General features: G+C 36.8%; 1 protein-coding gene across 1 annotated transcript in view; it reads left to right on the top strand.

Moving 5' to 3' along the window:
- The first annotated feature begins 5,499 nt into the window (after positions 1 to 5,499).
- Positions 5,500 to 22,299, top strand: part of thsd7bb (thrombospondin, type I, domain containing 7Bb) — a 66,679-nt gene continuing 49,879 nt past the window's right edge. Inside the window, exon 1 of the mRNA XM_059538184.1 lies at positions 5,500 to 5,756. The gene's annotated coding sequence lies outside the window, so the exon portion shown is untranslated. The remainder of the gene's footprint in view (positions 5,757 to 22,299) is intronic.

Raw genomic sequence — 22,299 nt, forward strand, 5'->3', positions numbered from 1 at the left:
CTTTTCGTTCTTTCTGAGACAAAGATGTTTTTTCTGAAAAAAACAGACTGTCCTCTCTGTTCGCTCTTCCGGGTAAGGTCACGTGCTGCTCGGCCGGACTTTTGATTGGTTACATAGTTTAGCTCCACAGCTATACAGAACCTTCAAACTTAAAAAGGGGGGGGGGGGGGGGCTCTTCAAACTTTATTTGGAAATTTGAATAAAACAGAATAGAATATTTTCTGTTATAGGTAATGGTTAAATTAATGGCATACGTCAAATGATAAATATCAGAAATATTAAGTGCTCAGAATTCAACCATTATATTTTCTGTAACTTACGCTCAGCCAAAAATATATGTAAAACAAAGACCTCTAAAAAATGTACATACATTTAATGTATATTAATTAAAAATCTACAATAATGTATTTAACGTTTTGTTGTTGTTGTTGTGGAAAATAATGAAAATAATTTCACTGAATAATGGAGGGGCTACTGGAATAATGAGCCCTCTTGTGGTCATTTTGAGTTAATACCTAATACGGAAGAGTAGCGAAAGCGTCCGAGCAGATTGGACAGGCTAGAGTCCACAACAGAAATGAGCTACACACTTCTTCGACGTCAGCACTGTTTAAACTCACTTCTATCAAATAGAGACTTATATGGCATTGATTCGCGACAGCGCCAAAATCCACTCATTTAAAGTAAAAATCCTACTGGTCTGTAAACCTCATAAGTCTAATTTGATTCAGAAAACAATTTTATTTTGTCAAATACACACAACATGCAATGTGAAAGGTTAACTTTTGAAACTATGTTGCAGTTTATATTATACACATAGCCACCACATGAGGACGCTGTCCTGCTTCTGAAAAAAGGAAATGGATCTGTGGTTGGTCTGCTAGTGTGAAATGTATATATATATACATTTCTTATCGTTATTATTATTATTATGTGACTTTTTCTTTTAATAATTTTTTTTTCTTAAAATAATTTTGCTTATTATACCCTATAATTTACTTCCAGTATTTTGTACAAAGCCATTTAAAATGATTTTTGAAGGTGATATTTGCATTGTAAGCAGTCCAAAAAGCATTGCCATTTGCATTTTCAGCAACAGTTAAGTTTATAAACAGAAAAAGCAGTTGATAGACTACTTCACACACACACACAGAGAGAGAAAGATAGTGTCAGTGTTATTCATGTGCCCTTATAAAGAGCAGCCGTGCCTAATCTTTCTTGTGATGGTTTCTAAGCTATGATTTTGTACACACGCACAAACACACACAATCTGGTGCTAGATTTTGAATCTCTCATTTATACATTATCATTTTTTGGCCTCTGGGTTCTGCCCTTTGTCTGAATTCATCACCTCCTGGGTGTCGTTGTCATGGATACACATGGATGCGCAAAGGTCCATCTGAAGTTCTGGGTAAGATGCACGATTCCCTTATTAACATTCAGAGTTACAAAAAGACAGTATAATCACCAGCGGGCCTGATCAAACATGGTGCTGTGATGTGAGATAAACAGATTTCATAACGCTGATCATCTTAAAGTCATCACTCCTTTAGAAGAGTGTTGAGAGAGACCGTCACTCATCAAATGGAACTTACAGACCAAAGTTATGGCAACATTCATCTTGGCAAGTGCATATTCATAAGCACATGCACGCAGTCACTTTTATGATTTCTTGGTATGTCAGTCCTTGTCAAGTTTGTATTTTGCCTTCTGAGATTTGAATGAAATAAGCATCTGTGTTCTGGCATGTGCATGATAAGCTCCCACAGATGGGTTTTACACTTCACATGGCAGTGAAAGGGATGCTTGTGGTACAGAATATAGATATGAATCAAAATCGATTCATGAATGTTTTTGAAATCAACTCTGGTGTTAAAGATATATTGATATAACAAAGAATCTTTGATGCGCTCATTAAAGAATTTTAAAATCAGTTATAAGAGCATCTAATTTATTAGTATCCATTTCATATCCAAAACATGATCAATAATTTTTATATACAAAATAAAAATAATTATTTGGCCCTGTAAATGTAAAATCTGGTGTATTGTTTGTGTTAATATTCCATTGTATTCCATTGTAGTGTGATTTGTTCATTTAGTTACATCTTTGTTTGTAGCATTTTTTTTTAACAAATATGACCCTGGACCACAAAATCAGCACAAGTAAATTTGTAGCATTAGCCTAAAATGCATTGTATGGGTCAAAATTAGCAATTTCTCTTTCATGCAAAAAAATTGTTAGGACATTAAGTTAAGATCATGTTCCATGAAGATATTTTGTAAATTTCCAAGCATATATGTATATAGATAGATAGATAGATAGATAGATAGATAGATAGATAGATAGATAGATAGATAGATAGATAGATAGATAGATAGATAGATAGATAGATAGATAGATAGATAGAAAGGGGAAGTCGTGGCCTAATGGTTAGAGAGTCGGACTCCCAATCGAAAGGTTGTGAGTTCGAGTCCTGGGCCGGCAGGAATTGTGGGTGTGGGGAGTGCATGTACAGTTCTCTCTCCACCTTCAATACCACGACTTAGGTGCCCTTGAGCAAGGCATCGAACCCCCAACTGCTCCCCGGGCGCCGCAGCATAAATGGCTGCCCACTGCTCTGGGTGTGTGTTCACAGTGTGTGTGTGTGTGTGTGTGTGTGTGCTCACTGCTCTGTGTGTGTGCATTTCGGATGGGTTAAATGCAGAGCACAAATTCTGAGTATGGGACACCATACTTGGCTGAATGTCACTTCACTCACTTTTTAGATAGATAGATAGATAGACAGACAGACAGACAGACAGACAGACAGATAGATAGATAGATAGATATTGCATAAATATGCATTGCTAAGGTCTTCATTTGGACAACCTTAAAGGTGACTTTGTCAGTTTTTTTTTTTTTTTGGCAACTCTAAGATTCAAATAGTTGTATCTCAGCCAAAAACTATCCTAAAAAATAAATTAATAAAAACATCAATGGAAAGCTTATTTATTCAACTTTTTAAATCTCAATTTTGAAAATGAACACATGAGACTGTTTTTTTGGTCCAGGGCCACAAATATGAATCATAACAAAATGTTAAAATAAAATTGAACCAAATGAACCAAGCATGATTCATCACATAATTTGTGATAATAATCACATAATCAAAGTGGATCACTGTCAGAGCAGATATTTACACCTACGGTACATTGTGTATCATTATAGATAGAAAGATTGTACTTTTACTTTTCAGTGTAATGATATTTCATTCCTGTTGCCATGTGAACAACACAGCTCATAAACATGTGACATGAAGCATGAAAATCTGGTGTTTGTACATGTGGCTCTGTGCATCTGTGGGTCTCAGACTGAGTGAGTGAGTGAGCGAGTGAGCGAGTGAGTGAGTGAGTGAGTGAGTGAGTGAGTGTGAGTGAGTGAGTGAGTGTGTGTGAGTGAGTGAGTGAGTGAGTGAGTGAGTGAGTGAGTGAGTGAGTGAGCGAGCGAGTGAGTGAGTGAGTGAGTGAGTGTGAGTGAGTGAGTGAGCGAGTGTGTGTGAGTGAGTGAGTGTGTGTGAGTGAGTGAGTGAGTGAGTGTGAGTGAGTGAGTGAGTGTGAGTGAGTGAGTGAGTGAGTGAGTGTGAGTGAGTGAGTGAGTGAGTGAGTGAGTGAGTGTGAGTGAGTGAGTGAGTGAGTGAGTGAGTGAGTGAGTGAGTGAGTGTGAGTGAGTGAGTGAGTGAGTGAGTGAGTGTGAGTGAGTGAGTGAGTGAGTGTGTGTGAGTGAGTGAGTGAGCGAGCGAGCGAGCGAGCGAGCGAGTGAGTGTGAGTGAGTGAGCGAGCGTGTGTGAGTGAGTGAGTGTGTGTGAGTGAGTGAGTGAGTGTGAGTGAGTGAGTGAGTGAGTGAGTGAGTGTGAGTGAGTGAGTGAGTGAGTGAGTGAGTGAGTGTGAGTGAGTGAGTGAGTGAGTGAGTGAGTGTGAGTGAGTGAGTGAGTGTGAGTGAGTGAGTGAGTGAGTGAGCGAGCGAGTGTGTGTGAGTGAGTGAGTGAGTGAGTGAGTGTGTGTGTGTGTGTGTGTGAGTGAGTGAGTGAGTGAGTGTGTTATTGGAAGTGCAGATGAAGGACAAACTATTCATAGATTACTTTGCTTCTCTTTCAATGAATGTAGATTTCTAAGAGTCATTGAGACACGAGCCATTCATCGTGCATTGATCTCCCATCCTGCCGGAACCCTCATGAGTATCACACACTTCTATTCATGTCTTTAGAGTTGTATTGTACACCTCTCAAATGTGAAATGTCAAAAGTATGGAAAACCCCTTCAGATATTCACAGCATTCTGCATTTATAAAATGAAACATGCCAAATGGTGAATAAGGTTTCTTGTCTTAATGATTATCAATTCAAAACAGCAGCACTGGATATATGTCATTTAACATTAAGCCATTAAGAGTGCTTATTTATTTATTTATTTATTTTAATTTATTTATATATATATTTTTTTTATTGTTCATCTCAATCAGTTTTATATCGATGAATGCTGCAAGACTTCTGAGGCAGACCAGAAAACTTTTTGTCGGCCCAACAAGAAAAAGCAACATCAATCTGGCCTTTCATTAATCTCTATGGTGGACACAGGTCTTCAGGTACGGAGGTCGCCGTGATTTTGCCAAGTAAGACATGTTCCTGGATCAACATCTTTTGTTGATCCTGGATCAACATTATTGTCCGAAAATTCAGACTTAACCCAATCCCCACACCTAAACCTAACCTTATTATAAAATCAGTGGGAAATGATAGCTTATTAACAAGAGTGTAGAAGCACCTAATCCTGATTGTAAGCCTAAAACTGACATTTCCTAAAAAGTTATATCTCAATTCTGATTGGTTGATTGGAATGTTGTTCCAGGATCAACAAGGATGTTGATCCAGGAACATGTTGTACTTGGTGAAATCAAGCTCACCCAGGTTCAAACTACAAGATTCATGGAGTTTCAAAAGCTCCCATCACTTTTAGTTATTCGGTGGTGAGAAAGTCTTTGTTATATTCTGGTCTCTGAATGATCCTCCAATAAAATTCTGTGAGATTATTTTAAACCTGTTTTAGCATCCACCGTGTGAAAATCATATAAATTCTAACCAAACGATTTGAGGTAAACTTCAGTTTTGTGGTTTAATCATTGCAGGATGAATAAGTTTAACACAGTTAAATACTCTCAGCCCCAAACTGAGCATTAAAGCTTCACTTCGAAAGCACCACTAATGATGCATGAAATCTCAAAATCTTCTGTATGAATTCTAACAAGAAACATTTGCGATCTGATAATATGTATGAGATTATCATAGTGTTAAACTCTTTAGAGCCCGGTCTGATATGCTTTGAATGCTGATTCATTATTTGACAATATGATAGAAGGGGTGGAGGGGGAGTTGAGTGTTGGCAGAGTGAGAGAAAGAGAGGGAGAGGGAGAGAGCGAGAGAGAGATAGCTTGTGCTGCCAGTGTCCGTACACCACACACAATCCCACCTCTCGGTCTCTCTCCTCTCTGCCACTTTATCTTCAGCAAGGGCTGTCCACTGGGATAATATTCTCTATCTGTCTTTCACACATATTAATCAGTCATTCCCTTGCTTTTTCTCTTCCTCATTATTTGACACTTTTTCTCCATCCTCCTTTCTGTCATCTTCCTCTTTCACCGCCCTGTCCTCCTCCTTTATCACTTGCTGCTCATATCATCTCACATTCTGGTGAACTCACAGGACGCTGGAAGACAGACAGGTAAGTCTGTGTGTGTGTGTGTGTGTGTGTGTGTGTGTGTGTGTGAAAGAGATAAGTAAAAGATCCAGAGCATGTTTAGATGTTTGACATGTTTGATTGAAGATAATCTATAATTCGTTTTACTATAAAAGTCTATATTTCTCAGTTTATTGCTCTTTTATAGCTTCAGTTATTGTTCTTTGAAGTATCAACTTCGCTTTAGATGTTTTAAAATCCTTAGGAGACACAAATGAGACTGTTATTGTCATATATATATATATATATATATATATATATATATGACTTTCTGCAAACTGAAGCGTGTGTGACATTGAACTCATGTGAGATATTTTTTTAACTGTTATAACAGAATTAATTAATAAATCTAAAGCAAGACTTTTGACTTCTCCAAATCTTAAACGTAAACGCTGTTATCCTGTGGTGCTTTCGAAAATTATGTTTATTTGAGTGTCTGATTCACCAAACATCACAACTTTGACTCAACTAATAATATTGTACATTTGTGTGCAGGACTAACCTTTTTTGAGTAAGTGTTTGTGGAAACCTGTCTGACAACAGTTATTATTTTTGTGAGTGGAACAGAAATTATTACATATTTTTGCCTTTAATGAATCTCTCCATTTGCTCTCAGTGCTTTCTAGAATAGATAATTGAGAATTGAAGAGATGATTTATGTGTTTTTTTAAAACTATGACTATCCGTTTCAGGTTGTTTTAGGCAGTCAGGAAGTTTCTCTCAAGCTCATCTTAGCTCATTTATTGAGCCGATAAAACCTCCCTCCTTTGAGACAGAAGGAGAAAGTGAGGAAAACAGCAGACTGAGATAAACAGTCTGAAGACATTTATCTATGTGGGCAAAGTGACCTTGATGGCAATCCACCCACGTCTATTCAGGTTGTTTAAGATTTAAATAAAAGTGAAAAGCAGGTGTTTTGGTTTCAAGAGTTGGTGAATCAGTCTACCCGTGACTTCACCCTGAATTGTAAGGAGAACTCATCAGAGCATGAGACATATGGCTGCTGTCTTTTTCTGCCCTGCTTTTAATTGAAATTCCACTAAGGTTAAAACAGGTGAAGGCTTACCTGTGGGTTTCACAGATGGGCTTCTATTGGCTCTAATTTTCACTGTCACCTCCTTCAAACTAATTTCTTATCTGCTTTCATCCATATCTATCTATCTGTCTATCTATCTATCTATCTATCTATCTATCTATCTATCTATCTATCTATCTATCTATCTATCTATCTATCTATCTATCTATCTATCTATCTATCTATCTATCTATCTATCTATCTATCTATCTATCTGTCTGTCTGTCTGTCTGTCTGTCTGTCTGTCCCTCTGGCCATCAAACTGTCTGTCAATCTGCCTAACTATCATAATGTTTGTCTGACTGCCATTCTCTCTATTGTTCTTTCTATCTGTCTATTTGTCTGTCTCCTTCTATCATCCTTTTGACTCTTTCTTAAGGTCTTATTACTTATTATTTGTCCTCTTTAACATTATCTCCATCTCTGTCCTTCTTTTTTCTCCATGTATCACATTATGTTCTGCTCTTCCTTTGTCATTTCCCTTTCTTTTTTACAACGGCTGGAATCTTGCTGTCTCTTTGACAGATCTATGTTGTGATGGATTTGCGTGTGTATCCATCTATACAGCCATAAAATATTTGTGCGTCCATTTTATGGCTCCAGGGGTCATGAATTTGGAATGGGCCCATCGGTGCTTTGTTCAGATCCACTGGGAGAGAGGAATGCAGTGTGCTTGTGTGCAGTGAACATGCAATTCCCGTGTTACAAGTGCACATTAGTGACCAAAGATTGAAAGAGTGTGTGCTGTGGACTGGAGTGTGATGTGGCCAGTGTGTGATTCATAATTAATGCTATTATTTTCATAATTTATATGAATGGGTGGTATAGAAGTTGGGGGGCACTTATAATCAAGGTTCTGCTGGGGTAATTATGTTAATTGCTTAAAAAAAGGCACACTACTTCACATATGCAAACTAGTCTTTTAACAGTTGAAAGTAAATGAGTTTATTTTTGAACTCAGAGGAAGCATTTATGCTGTTATTGTCAAGACATGATTTCAGTGGTGCTGTTGTATTTACTGTCAAGTGTGTTGCCATGTTGTGAACACCTCTGAATGCACGCCTGGGTTGTTCCGTTCAATAATTAATGGATATAATTATAATTAACATTATATTTCAGCAACTTTTCTCCACTGCAGTTCTCCACTGGGAGAAGCATCAATTTGGTTTGGAAAAGGACAGTCAAGTGGAGTTTTGAGGAAAAGGAAAGTAAATTCCCACTTAAAATGGTTGTATGAAAGAGACTAAAGTGTCTGTGCACGCATGTTTGTGAGAGCGAGCACGACTGTTTCCTCTCCACGGAATTCAATCCAAACATGGAGTGCTGGAGCACTCATTGCTATTCACACGCGCGGCTGTCTGTATCATATCTTTAAATCTGCTAATTAACCTGATTACGACGCTCAGCCTGCAGGGGATCCAGTTTAAACCAAAGCATATGCTCATACACACATAGATTCCACATGAATACTTCACAAACTCAATTCAGACTGCTTCTCCAGTTTAATTATGAAAAGCCCATGATTGAATAATTAATACCATTGGGTCGCCCCCAGCATCTCACTAAACAGAAGCCAAGTGGTCACTGTGGTCCAGATAGACATGCTCTAAAAAATCCAAACAGACACCTCTGTAAACTGCCGCCTGCCAAAAACATGACCCATGCAACTAAGATTATACCCTTCACCACACAAAGCACACAATACAAGCCTTCTATAGACACAAAGCCTCATCAAGGAACAAAACATCAGACTGAAAGCTCTAACCACACAAAATCTAGTAAACATGTTTGTTTTTGTTTTAGCAAGGATGGTGGTCTTCCAGCTTTGGCAGCTTATAAATGACTGGAAATTGCACTTATTCAAAAACAGGCTTGACTGATACTATGGATCAAAACATTTTAGCAGCAGTTAGGTCATCAGAGCCAGTTGTAGTGCCCTGTGAAATCTGATTTTATCTATTAAAAAAAAAAAAAGTACTGTATTGTATATTTATATTTTTCTGCTAAATATACTCTGGTAAATAATGGTAAATATTTGTTTAAAAATAATGTTTTAAAAGGATTCTGTCATTAATTACTCACCCTCATGTCATTGCAAACCCGTAAGACCGTTGTTCATCTTCGGAACACAAATTAATATATTTTTTGATGAAATCCAAGAGCTCTCTGAACCTCCATAAACAGCAACACAACTTGAATTGTCCCCAGCTTCAGAAACGTAGCAAGGACATCGATAAAATAGTCCATTTGACATCAGGGGTCAATGAAATCAGTGAAAGTTGAGCACTTTCTGGGAATGATTATATTCCTCATTATTGTGGTTACAAATAATTGTCTGACAAACTGAAAGAAGTGAAGGAAAAGGCAATGTGTTCATAGTGATTTGCTAGTAGTGGTTGTGGATTTGATTTTCAGGGAACCCAGATTCTGATAAAAACATATCTTGAGAGCATTGTCACTTTCGTTACAGTTACAAGTTTTATTGGAGAAAGTATAACAGATGTGTCAAACATTAAATCCATGTTTGCTGTAAAGTTAAGTTATCCAAAGTGCAGTCAGGGGACTGAAGCTCATGGGTAAGCGTTTTGGTAGTTTGTGCCTCTCCAGTCTCTTGGTTTATTTGATCACTGATTTGATTTGCTGCACACTTGAAGGTTCCTGGTATCAGGCGTCATATGAGAAAGTCTCAGCATCTGTTGTGCAAAAATAAATTGTAGAGTGAGAATGATTTACAGTAGACACATCTGAAGCGGCGTAGACTGAGTATGTTTGACATTTCTGTTTGCTTCGTTTGATTTCTTACTGGGATCAAGTAATGGTGGACTGTAATGCACTTGTATATTTCTCCAAAAGTGACTCTTGAAATGGTAATACAGCATAATTTGTTTTTAATCCACAAATGTTATGTTCATTTTTTTTTTTTACATTATATATGCAAAATTTATGTGCATGTGTTTCTTTTTTCAGCTTATGTAATTTCCATGAATTGACTATACAACTGTATGTTGTGTTGCTTGCAGACAGTTTTCTTATGGTGAGCTTTATTTGGCATAACATTGCTCATTTACCATGTAGACATATGTTAAAGTTCTAAACTGAAAAAAATAGGTATGATTCACAGTAAAACAATTCACTCTGAAATAGCAAGTCTCACAAATAATTGCGAAGAAACTTCAAATAACATTCAACTAAATGTTTAGTTTGTAAGTAGAAAGACTAAAATGATGTTTTATTTTAGCAGAAATTGAATTTATTTTTACTGTGTAAGATGGTAGACACCCCAGTAACAAGCTGTTGTACTAATTAAAGTAAAAAAATAAAAAATAAAAAAAACCTTTGCACATTATTTTATTTTGTGACAGCAGTTTATCTAAGAATTGCCTTTGAGATGCCTAACCTAGTGTCATTAGATTGGTGTTCACATCTAGCATGGAACATCCACATCTAGAAGTTTCCTCTGTCCTATTCTAAAATTGTCTTCTCTCCATCATTCAAATAGAATGTTACAAACCAGAATACTAGACAGCAGCATTCTACTGTTTGATCTCAAAATACTGCAAAGTGCAGGACTGTGTGAAGCTTGTGAAGTTGTGCTAGAGTCTGGGAACTTTAGAGCTGATTCTGCAGTGATGATATAGAGGCATCAAAGGACTGACAGCAGCTGGTCCTGTCCGGCTCTTCAAAGCGTCAGTAGCATCAGAAGTTTGGTGTCCACACCAGCAGGGTTTTTTTAGAAGCAAAATAGTGACTTTGGACAACCCAATGTATGTCAGTAGGAATAATGGGACATAACATATATCTATATAAATATTGCTTTATAAAAAACAAGGTTAAAGCATTGACATTTGGCTGAGCATTTCTTTTTGTTGTTTCAAATGAAAGTTGAGGCAGTGACTCCAGCTCTCAATGATCCCGAGCCCAGTTTTCCGGCCTCACGGCTAAGAATCACAATGGTATTATGAAGAACAGATGAAAGAAAAGACAATCAAAGACAACTCAGAAACATGTAGAGTTTGCTATAAGTGAAGCACTTTGAATCCCACTTCCTGTTCTGTTTTTATGCAGAAACTCTCATTAGTGTGGCACACATGAAAACAACAGTATTTCAATCTGTGTAAAAATTAGCTCAAAGACTAATAGACTCTCTTTGTGTGTCTTCCCCTGTGTCTTAAGTTTTATTGCTGTAAGTCTTTACTGTTTGTCAGATGTTGAGATATTGAATGATGGATGCTGTCACTGAGAGGGCCTCAACATGGTTCTCTTTCATCTCAGCTACAGGAGAAGGGATAGATCCTTAGTTTTTGATGCACTCTCACAAGCTCCAATATTAGATTTTTGCTGCACTGGCCAATGGAGGGTACATTTAATGACCATAAATCTTCCTCACTGGCCACAAAATTGTATTTTACATTATTTTTAATATTAAAGCTATATTTCCATCCCTTAGGCACTGCAATTATTCCACTGTTTTCTCCAGTGCATGTCACTGTGTGACTCGCAGCATTATATATGAGATCTCTACTGAAACTATATCTGACACTTGATTTCGTTCCTCATATTTTCATGTTGGTGGTTTATTCACTTACTGTTTGTTTACAGTGCAACCAGCAGGCAGATTCTTCTTTTTGGTCTTAAAGCAGTCAGGTTCTTATTTTGCCATTTAATAATAATAATAATAATAATAATAATAATAAGCTAGTATTAGAAGCAGTGTTATTATTATTATTATAATTATTATTATAATTATTATTATTATTATTATTATTAAAAAAAATGTTTTACTGAGATAAATTATGTCAGTAGATGCACAAGTCTTGGATTTTTGTTTGCGTCAGCAACAATAGTGCTGACAGAAATAATAATAATAATTTATTATTATAATTACTAGTAGTAGTAGTAGTAGTAGTAGTAGTAGTAGTATTTTAAATAATTGTCACTGAGATAAATGTTGTTAGAAGATGCATAAGTCCTGGCTTATTTTCCTTATTATTATTTTAAAGAAATTGTTTATGTCAACAACAGTGGTGCTGAAAATAATAATAATAATAATAATAATAATAATAATAATAATAATAATAATAATAATAATAATAATAATAAAAATAATAAAAATAATAATAATAAATAAATAAATAAATGTAAAAACATTTACTTTTTACAGCAGTAAATATATTATTGCTGTTATGTTATGTTATGTTATGTTATGTTATGTTATGTTATGTTATGTTATGTTATGTTATGTTGTATGTGTTATACATAATTGTTCATGTCCTTTTCATCAGTGTTAGACTATTAGTTAATCAATTTTAATTAAACCATGTATTATGTTGCAGTTCCTATCAAAAGAAAATAACTCATTTTACTTTCATTTGGTAAGTATTCCATTGAATTCTAGTGAATGCAAATTAAGGACCCTGAACATTCATACGTGAAGTGGTCTGTATTGAAGCCTGAAGGTCGATTGCGAAGCCCTTGGACATATCTGTAATTGCACTCACTCCATTTTCTATACACTTTACCAATTAAAAGTCTACACCTCATCCTATTTAAGACTTAGCTGTCTCCAGCCACGAAGGAAATTACAAGAACAGATGTTCAATCCAGCAGTTATGCACAGCTCTCATTTGAACCCTATAGAAACTATGTTTTTATTGATTCTTCCATTTCCACTTAGGTACATAAGTGTCTGTGCAACAGTTTCCTGCTGAGCCAGAGCTGGTTTGGCAGTATATATCTGCCATATGCTTCCTGCTGCAGAGCTCAGGGCCACAGCAGGGTCTGTGTCCTAATTGAACTGTAATTGACTCAGCAGCAGGGAAGGTCAGTTTGTCACTGAGCACTGCATACAATAAGTCGTCAAACCCTGCTACCTGATCTGACCAGTTATGACTCATAACACAGGCTCTGAGATACTCTTCTACTCTAATTATGAATGCACACACAGAAGCACCATATCAAGTGAAGTAGAGAAAACGGACATACTCAGTGACATGTGGACTGACACTGACACTAAAGTAATTACCTAATGTAGCCATTGATTCTTGGCTTATTGTCTTTATGTGAACACTATAAAGACAACAGGAATTTTACTGCCCTCACTATCCTGTGCTATAGGGAAATATATATATATATTTGTCCTTTTCTATTTCTGCACCAAAAAAACAAAAAAATGATATTTGATGTTAAAATGTAATTTTAAAAGAATATTACACCACTTTCAAATCAGTAATGGGGTCAGTAATATATATATATATATATATATATAATTAACACTAATATTTAGCAAGGATCCATTAAATTAAGAGTAGTAAAATTATTTATAATATTTAAATGCTGATCTTTTGAACTTTCCATTCATCAAAGAAAAAGAAAAACAACAACAAAAATATTAAGCCGCTAAACATTTTTCAACATTTTTCAATTAAGTTTTGCCTTCATAAGAATAAATTATATTTCAATTTTAAAACATAAAACTGTCATTTTAAATTGTACAAATATATCTTTTTTCTTTTTTTTTCAGAAAAAAAGAATAACTTCATAAAAGCTTAACGACCCAAACATTTGAACAATAGCGTATAACTGTCAAATATCTGAACATACAATTGCATAAACACTGCACACTTTACAATATCATAGGAACAGAGTATCTCAGTGTTTCCAGACTAAAACCTACAGTTGCATCATTAGCCATGTGCTACAAAATGCAATTCGATGCATAGTCAATATGTTTGAATTGTGTGAAAGAGCATTGTTGAATGCCAACTGTTCGTCGCTTGAAAGTGCAAGCCCGTGGATCTTTTTGAAGTTGCTCTCTCTTCATTACTGCAACCTATGCATTTGCACATTAATTATGCATTAACAGAGAAAATAAGATCTCAGATTCATAAAGAGACATCTGCGGGAGCAGCCGCTGCAATAACACAAGATTAGCTCTGTCGTCCTCTAGGTTAATTACTACAACACTGCTGAAGCAAAGGTTAAACAAAGGTGAATCTTGTTGGCATTTAGGTTGGATATCCGAGTTCCTCCTCAGCTGAAGCGTGAAAATTTGAGTAAACTCTAAATCTCAAGCGTGGGAGATGCTATGAAGGAAGGGTGAATTTTAACGCAGGAGTTAAGTTTTAAATGAGAAGCAGTTCCAAGGCTGGTATTATGAAAATGTCATTGCACTGCAAACCCACCTGAAAATTCCTGTGGAAATGAATGTGCTTTTTAATGCAATGAAAAAACCTGGAAAAAGCCTTCTAAATGCACGCATATGTAGTAAACGGCTTACCTTGACACAGATTGCCTAGAGTAGACCTATTAGGAAGGTGGTGTTCGTGTGGTTCCTGTGGGTCTAATGATGCCTGTATGCTGGAGATTAAGACAGATTTGTTCATTATTCTTTTCTTTACAATCTTTCGACCCTCAAAAACAGAGCTGACGATTTCTAGGTTTAATGAAAAGGATGCACCCGTTTAATCAGCCAAACAAACTATTTAATTAAACTTTTCAGTGAATTCTTGAGCCCTGTAATTCCTCAAATCAGTCCAGCCTTCTTGAAAACTGAGTGTTTTAATCAGGCAGTCATTTGTAGATCCCTATTTCTACTTTGTGTGTGTGCGGATGTATTGGAGTCTGCCCATGTGTGAGAGCCCGTGAGTGAATGGAGTCCTGTCGGAACTGATTAGCTTTGTAATTACTCTCCGGTCTCCGGTCAGCGCTAACAGACATGTTTAATGCTATGCGTCAATCTACTGTGTCATGATGAAACGAGCAGGGAATTCTGAGATAACAGCACTTGGTTGAGCGTAGTGGAGAACTGTTTCTCGAAGCTCACTTTAGTTGTGACAGGCTTTTCAAACTGTATGACAAAGCAGCTAACCAAACATTTGATGCAGATCCCGTCAGTGTTTTGTAGTACTGCTGAATGGAGCGTGATTTACATTTTTGGATGGAAATTGGAGTGATGTGGGGATTATGGCAAAGGGAAGAGACAGATGTGGAGAAAAAGGAGGAATTATCTTTCAGAAATATCAGGGGAAATAGAATGGGAAGTTGTGGAGCTGAGTAGCTAATGAATGTGAGAGTACTGGAAGCAGATATAAGAGTGGTTTGCAGATCATTACAGCCAGTCAACCTTCAGTAAAATCACAAACAAGTGGTGTTTTATTAAAAGAAAAATAATAATAATTAATCCATAATCATTTATTTATCCTCACCTCAAACTGTTGTGATATGAACATACACATTACATTATGCATAAAAGGTAAAACCAGTAATATAGTAAAAATTACAATTTAAAATAATGTCTTTCTGTTTTAATATATTTTCAAATGTAATTTATTCTTGTGACAGAAAGATGCATTTTCTGCATCATTACTCCAGTCTTTAGTGTCTCGTGAATCATTTTGTATGTTTTTATTTTACTGATCAGGAAACATTTCCTTTTATTATCATTGTAGAAAATGGTTGTGTTGTGTAATATTTTTGTAGAAACATGATAAAATGTTTACAGGATTCTTTGATTATTAAAAAAAAGTTAAGAACAGTATTTAATATATATATATATATATATTCTATATATATATATATATATATCTATATATATATGTATATCTATTCTCAAAGTTGGGTTGGGAGCTGGGTCTATACTAAGCAAGCTATGATGACTTTCACCTTGATATTTTATATAACTGACTGGCTGAGGCCAGCCTAAAAAGATGCTCAGAACAGTTGACGGGCCACTGCTGCGCATCGTCACGAAAGCTTATCTTTTTCACGTATTTTTAAGCCTTACCGCTTGTCGATTTAAACATTAAAGCATCCAAACACAAGACGCGGAAAAGCTGAACTGAGTAGCCGGTTACTCGCGCGCTGTGTTCAGTGCGCACGAGAGAGAGAGCCGCGTATCACGGACATCGACACTGAACCGAGCTCTCTTCTGCGAAGTTCTCCTCGAAGTCCCTCCTGCACCTGAACGAACAAATACAAATCGCAGTTTGAACAAACAAAAAGATGTGAAAGAGCCCAATTCAGTACTTTGCGGTGTTCTGGTGTTCAGGGCTCACGCAGAGAGAGGCGTCTCAAAACACTTGAACACCGAATTTGCTTATTTTTGCTCTTGTGCCGACAAATACATCCAAAATATGTCAAAATATCCACCTTGGAAATTATGCTAAAAAAAACTGTCAGTTATTTCTTAAGTGAAAGTAAACAGTTGAGGGAAAAAATGGGATGTGTATTATATTGGATGCGTTCATCGTCTCTTAAAGTGACCGCGCCTAATTTAGCTACTGTCTGCTGTAATGTTAATCCGAGAAAATGAAAATAAAAATCACTCACTGCTCTTGACTGAATTACTTTGTAGTTTTAACAGTCAAACCAAAAATTATTCAGACACCAGATATAATTTTTGATATATATAGCAAAACTGTAATAATGTGATAAATGTTGAAGGTGTCTGAATAAATGTAGGTTTGATTGTATATTTCATTTTTACATTGAAGACTATCCAGTGCTATTTTAAATTTAATTATTTGGTTTCTGTACCTTGACACCTACAAACTTGAAAAAAACTTAAACATTGTGTAAATAGCACAAATAAACAAAAATAAACAAACATACAAATTAAACAATTTCAAACAGGGCCCACTGGTACAACCTTCACAGGGGCCCCGCTGACCCCAGCTACGGCCCTGCTCACGCCTGTTTCACACATACTCCGTCTGCAGTGCGTATGCAGTCCCTGTGCGTTACGTACGTATGTGGTGTAGCATGGACTCGATGTGCTTTCACACAGGACGCGTTTGCAGTTCGCTACTTGGTAAAGTAAACGATCGCTGCACTGCTGCAGATGCAACGCTTCTGGAACGCAACTGGAATCGTGTGCGTAAAAAAATATGCAATGCATATGCACTGCAGACGTAGTATGTGTGAAACAGGCATAAGGTTATTTGCACCTTGTGCAATGTGGAAGTAGTTTACAGCTTTTTCAAGCACTTTGTGATGCATTTTGGAAACAGGAGATGAGCCCCTTTTCTAATGCACCACCTTGCTTGATAAACCCCTTCTCAAAGATTTACTGTTTGTCGATTTTATTTGGGTAACACACATATTCTGAATGCGTTCGGCAGAATTCGAATGAGCCATTTTAATCTAGATTAATCTAGATTAATCTAGATTAATTTCAAGATCACAGTGAGATTAATCTAGATTAAAAAAAATTTATCTATGCCCACCACTAATATACAGGTCCTTCTCAAAAAATTAGCATATTGTGATAAAGTTCATTATTTTCCATAATGTAATGATAAAAATTAAACTTTTATATATTTTAGATTCATTGCACACCAACTGAAATATTTCAGGTCTTTTATTGTTTTAATACTGATGATGTTGGCATACAGCTCATGAAAACCCAAAATTCCTATCTCAAAAAATTAGCATATCATGAAAAGGTTCTCTAAACAAGCTATTAACCTAATCATCTGAATCAACTAATTAACTCTAAACACCTGCAAAAGATTCCTGAGGCTTTTAAAAACTTCCAGCCTGGTTCATTACTCAAAACCGCAATCATGGGTAAGACTGCCGACCTGACTGCTGTCCAGAAGGCCATCATTGACACCCTCAAGCGAGAGGATAAGACACAGAAAGAAATTTCTGAACGAACAGGCTGTTCCCAGAGTGCTGTATCAAGGCATCTCATTGGGAAGTCTGTGGGAAGGAAAAAGTGTGGCAAAAAACGCTGCACAACGAGAAGAGGTGACCGGACCCTGAGGAAGATTGTGGAGAAGGACCGATTCCAGACCTTGGGGGACCTGCGGAAGCAGTGGACTGAGTCTGGAGTAGAAACATCCAGAGCCACAGTGCACAGGCGTGTGCAGGAAATGGGCTACAGAGAAGCAGCACTGGACTGTTGCTCAGTGGTCCAAAGTACTTTTTTCGGATGAAAGCAAATTTTGCATGTCATTCGGAAATCAAGGTGCCAGAGTCTGGAGGAAGACTGGGGAGAAGGAAATGCCAAAATGCCTGAAGTCCAGTGTCAAGTACCCACAGTCAGTGATGGTCTGGGGTGCCATGTCAGCTGCTGGTGTTGGTCCACTGTGTTTTATCAAGGGCAGGGTCAATGCAGCTAGTTATCAGGAGATTTTGGAGCACTTCATGCTTCCATCTGCTGAAAAGCTTTATGGAGATGAAGATTTCGTTTTTCAGCACGACCTGGCACCTGCTCACTGTGCCAAAACCACTGGTAAATGGTTTACTGACCATGGTATTACTGTGCTCAATTGGCCTGCCAACTCTCCTGACCTGAACCCCATAGAGAATCTGTGGGATATTGTGAAGAGAAAGTTGAGAGACGCAAGACCCAACACTGGATGAGCTTAAGGCCGCTATCGAAGCATCCTGTGCCTCCATAACACCTCAGCAGTGCCACAGGCTGATTGCCTCCATGCCACGCCGCATTGAAGCAGTCATTTCTGCAAAAGGATTCCCGACCAAGTATTGAGTGCATAACTGAACATAATTATTTGAAGGTTGACTTTTTTTGTATTAAAAACACTTTTCTTTTATTGGTCGGATGAAATATGCTAATTTTTTGAGATAGGAATTTTGGGTTCTCATGAGCTGTATGCCAAAATCATCAATATTAAAACAATAAAAGACCTGAAATATTTCAGTTGGTGTTCAATGAATCTAAAATATATGAAAGTTTAATTTTTATCATTACATTATGGAAAAGAATGAACTTTATCACAATATGCTAATTTTTTGAGAAGGACCTGTATATACACACACCATTTTAGGCACACTCATCTCTAATGCTTAAAAAATCTCTCTCATCCTTCTGAGAGGGTTAATTTTCTACTGTTTGTCTGAAACAGATGTTCTAGTTCAGATCTACAATTATTAAGTGAATCTTGATAGTCAAGTGTCTATTAGAGTTCTCTCTCTCTCTCTCTCTCTCTCTCTCTCTCTCTCTCTCTCTGTCACTATACAATATTTTGTCTTTATCTCTACTGCTTTTATCACCTTCTGTCTGTTCTCTATTTCCCTTGTCTTCTCTCTCCAGCCTTTTCTTCTCTCTCCTAAGTAACGGATTTGACATGGTGGGAATGTGGCAGACGTAATTTAGCTGAGTGGAATCAGCCACGGCTCTTTGTGCAGCAAAGCACCGAGTGTCCTGTTCATCTCTTTAAATGTTCTCCTCGAACAGAGCGCACGCTTCATCCAGTCAGCTCTAACGAGCGCCAATGAATTCCCTTCAAGAGCCAGCATAGATATTTTTCCCCCTGAGGAAGGTGTTTATGTTTGCCTTAGAGACAGACGAATAAAACGAGACAAAAAGGAAGTGAAACAGATATGGAGTAAAGATTTCACAGGTTTAACTTTTCGTGTAAATATGTTCACTGTCTCCAGGGGTGTATTCTTCTTCAATTTCTTCTCACTTACTCTGATTGATTGTGCTATAACTTTTATACAGAGATTTTAAACTAACATAATGAAACACATCTGGATCTGTGGCTGGAAGTTAATTAGTACTGTACATAATCAGAAGCACTGGGATTTTGTATAAAAGCATTTTTATATATTATTGCATAATATTTCACCATTTCGACTTTCAGGTTAACATCAAATTTGACTTAAAATTAGGGATGTCCAGATCCGATCACGTGATCGGAAATCGGGCCCGATCGCGTGGTTTCAGACTCGATCGGAATCGGAAGTTACCTCCCGATCAGGACTCGGATATATAGGTATTCTCATTAATTTTGAACACATCTTTTGCTATGCGGTGGCACAGAGTTAGACCCTTTTGACTCCACACAGAAACAGCAACGCGGGCGGCATGACATCACTTTGTTTTCAAGAGCTGGTGTGAATAAATATAGATTCAAACTCAAAGAGACATGATAGTTTGCGCATGACCTGATATTTCATTCGGACCCAGGATACAGCGAGATGAACATCACAGAGCGCTAAACTCTCATGCAGTGTGTGTTTCATTCATACTCGAAGCCGGAGCACGCTCTCGCGCTGATATCAGGATATTCCTAATATGGACAAAAGCGTCCAGCTATACTGTGGTGCTCACAGGAAAACAGAAACTTATGCAAACACGAAGACATTAATATACGATCACGACAATAAATTGTTCTTCAAGTCATCTCCAGCAGGTGATAAATAAAGTATGAACAATGCAGTGCTGATTGACATAGTATTTATTACAGTATAGAAACTATTCTGCATTATTATGTGATAAACAGTGTTTGTAGTATATAAACAAATCATTATTATTTGTTATTGTCCAGCATTTATAGATTTCTAAGCCAATTAAAAGCTAGAAATTAGAGAAAAAATAAAGTTGCCTATACTACCAGTCAGAAGTTTTTGAACAGTAAGCTTGTTAAGGTTTTTTTTTTTTTTTTTTTAAGAAGTCCCTTCTATTCACCTAGCCTGCATTTATTTGATCCAAAGTACAGCAAAACAGTAAGATTTTGAAATATTTTTACTAGCCTATTTAAAATAGCTGTTTTATATTTGAATATATTTCAAAATGTAATTTATTGAAGATCCTGGATCTGTCTTTTCGCTCTTCTTTATTCTTTTTTTATGTATTATAGAAGTAACGGATCGGGACTCGGTATCGGCAGATACTCAAAATCAAATGACTCGGACTCGAGGACAAAAAAACCTGATCGGGACATCCCTACTTAAAATCATAAAAACATTGCAAACCACAACAATAGATGATGCTCAATTATTAGAAGGTACTAAAAATACTGTGTTTCAAATGTCCAACATTAGAAAATAACAGCACATGATGCATGACGATCAGTAACAGTTGACAGAACTTTTGCAGAGCAAATTAATAAATGTTCTTGAATTAAATGTAAACTCAGTCTAAAAAGCTACTTCATGGAAAAAATGGCTATTTAGACAATTTTATATATATTGAAGTTACAATTTAATTCATTATTAATTCATAAACTACTTGTTGCAAAAGCACACCCTCAAAAACTCATGTAAGAGACATTAAAACAATTTCAAACAACTTGAAATGTAGGATGCACAAAATATTTCTTTGAGAATATAATATGATTTCTCTTGAAGGATAAAATGCGATATTTCTGATGACAATTTGTTGAAAAAATTAGAGATCGACCAATATATAGATTTACCTATATTTTCCCCAATATTTAAGCCTTTTATCATAATCGGATATCGGTTTTGTAATATCGGATTCGCCGATAAATGGCGCTATCTTGTGGGTGTTTTGAGAATTGCATGCAGATTCGCCATTGCAGTGCGTCTTAGGGGAGACGAGATAACAACAATGACGTGCAGGTACTTGATTTGCTGTAGTAAACTTTATTTAACATAACAGCCAGTTATGCACAAATTAGATGCATTACATAAATGGCTGATATGTAGTTTATGCAGCATTGCTCTAAGAAATATAGGCCGACTCACGGAGTCATGTTAAATAATCCATCAAGTCCTGTCCCAATAAAGATGTTACTTTGTCTGAATTAATATGCAGTCATGAATGTGCACATGTTGGAAATAAAAACACTGAATTGAATTCTCTCTCTTTTGTCTGCGCATTGCTAGTCTCCTGAAGTTGGTGTCAAGCAGATAATCCATCAATATCCTATCCCACTAAAGACATAACTTTTCTGGGCTTCTTCGCCCGAAAACGGGCGAAAACTTGAACGTTTTGAAATGTTTAATTTTTTTGCTTCATCGGATGGGGATGAAACTTGGTGACTTTTGTTGTATTAACCTATATGAACATACAAAAAAATCAAGGAGATGATTCTGATATGTTAAAGGGTCGTAAAAAAAAAGTCACACTTAGCTTCCTCCCGCCCGAAAACGGGCGACATAGGAAATGAATGGGAAATACGAAAAAATAGGAAAACTCAGAGAAACTTTTGGTGGTACAAGCTACAGATCAGCAACTGTGCTGAAAAAAAGTGTACAGCAATGAAGGGGTGACACTCTAGAACATCAAGAGTGCAAATAAGATCCCCCCCCCCCCACACACACACACACCCACGCACACAAACACATACACAGATAAACTGGCGACTGCAACAGCAAATTTGTAGAATATTCCACATAAAATCAATAAATGAAAAAAAAAACTTGCTCAAATGCACACACACACACACACACACACACACACACACACACACACACAGAGAGAGAGAGAGAGAGAGAGAGAGAGAGAAAGAGAGACTGGTAAGACTGCAACAGCAGATTTTGAGAATATGCAAAAATAAATAAATAAAAAATACAAAAAGAGACTCGCTCAAATGCAACACACACACACACACACACACACATTCACTCACACATACACACACACACACACACACACACACACACACACACACACACACACACACACACACACACACACACACACACACACACACACACACACATTGTGTTCCCTTT

This window comes from Carassius carassius, chromosome 44, assembly GCF_963082965.1.
Source record: "Carassius carassius chromosome 44, fCarCar2.1, whole genome shotgun sequence".
NCBI classification, from domain to species: domain Eukaryota; kingdom Metazoa; phylum Chordata; class Actinopteri; order Cypriniformes; family Cyprinidae; genus Carassius; species Carassius carassius.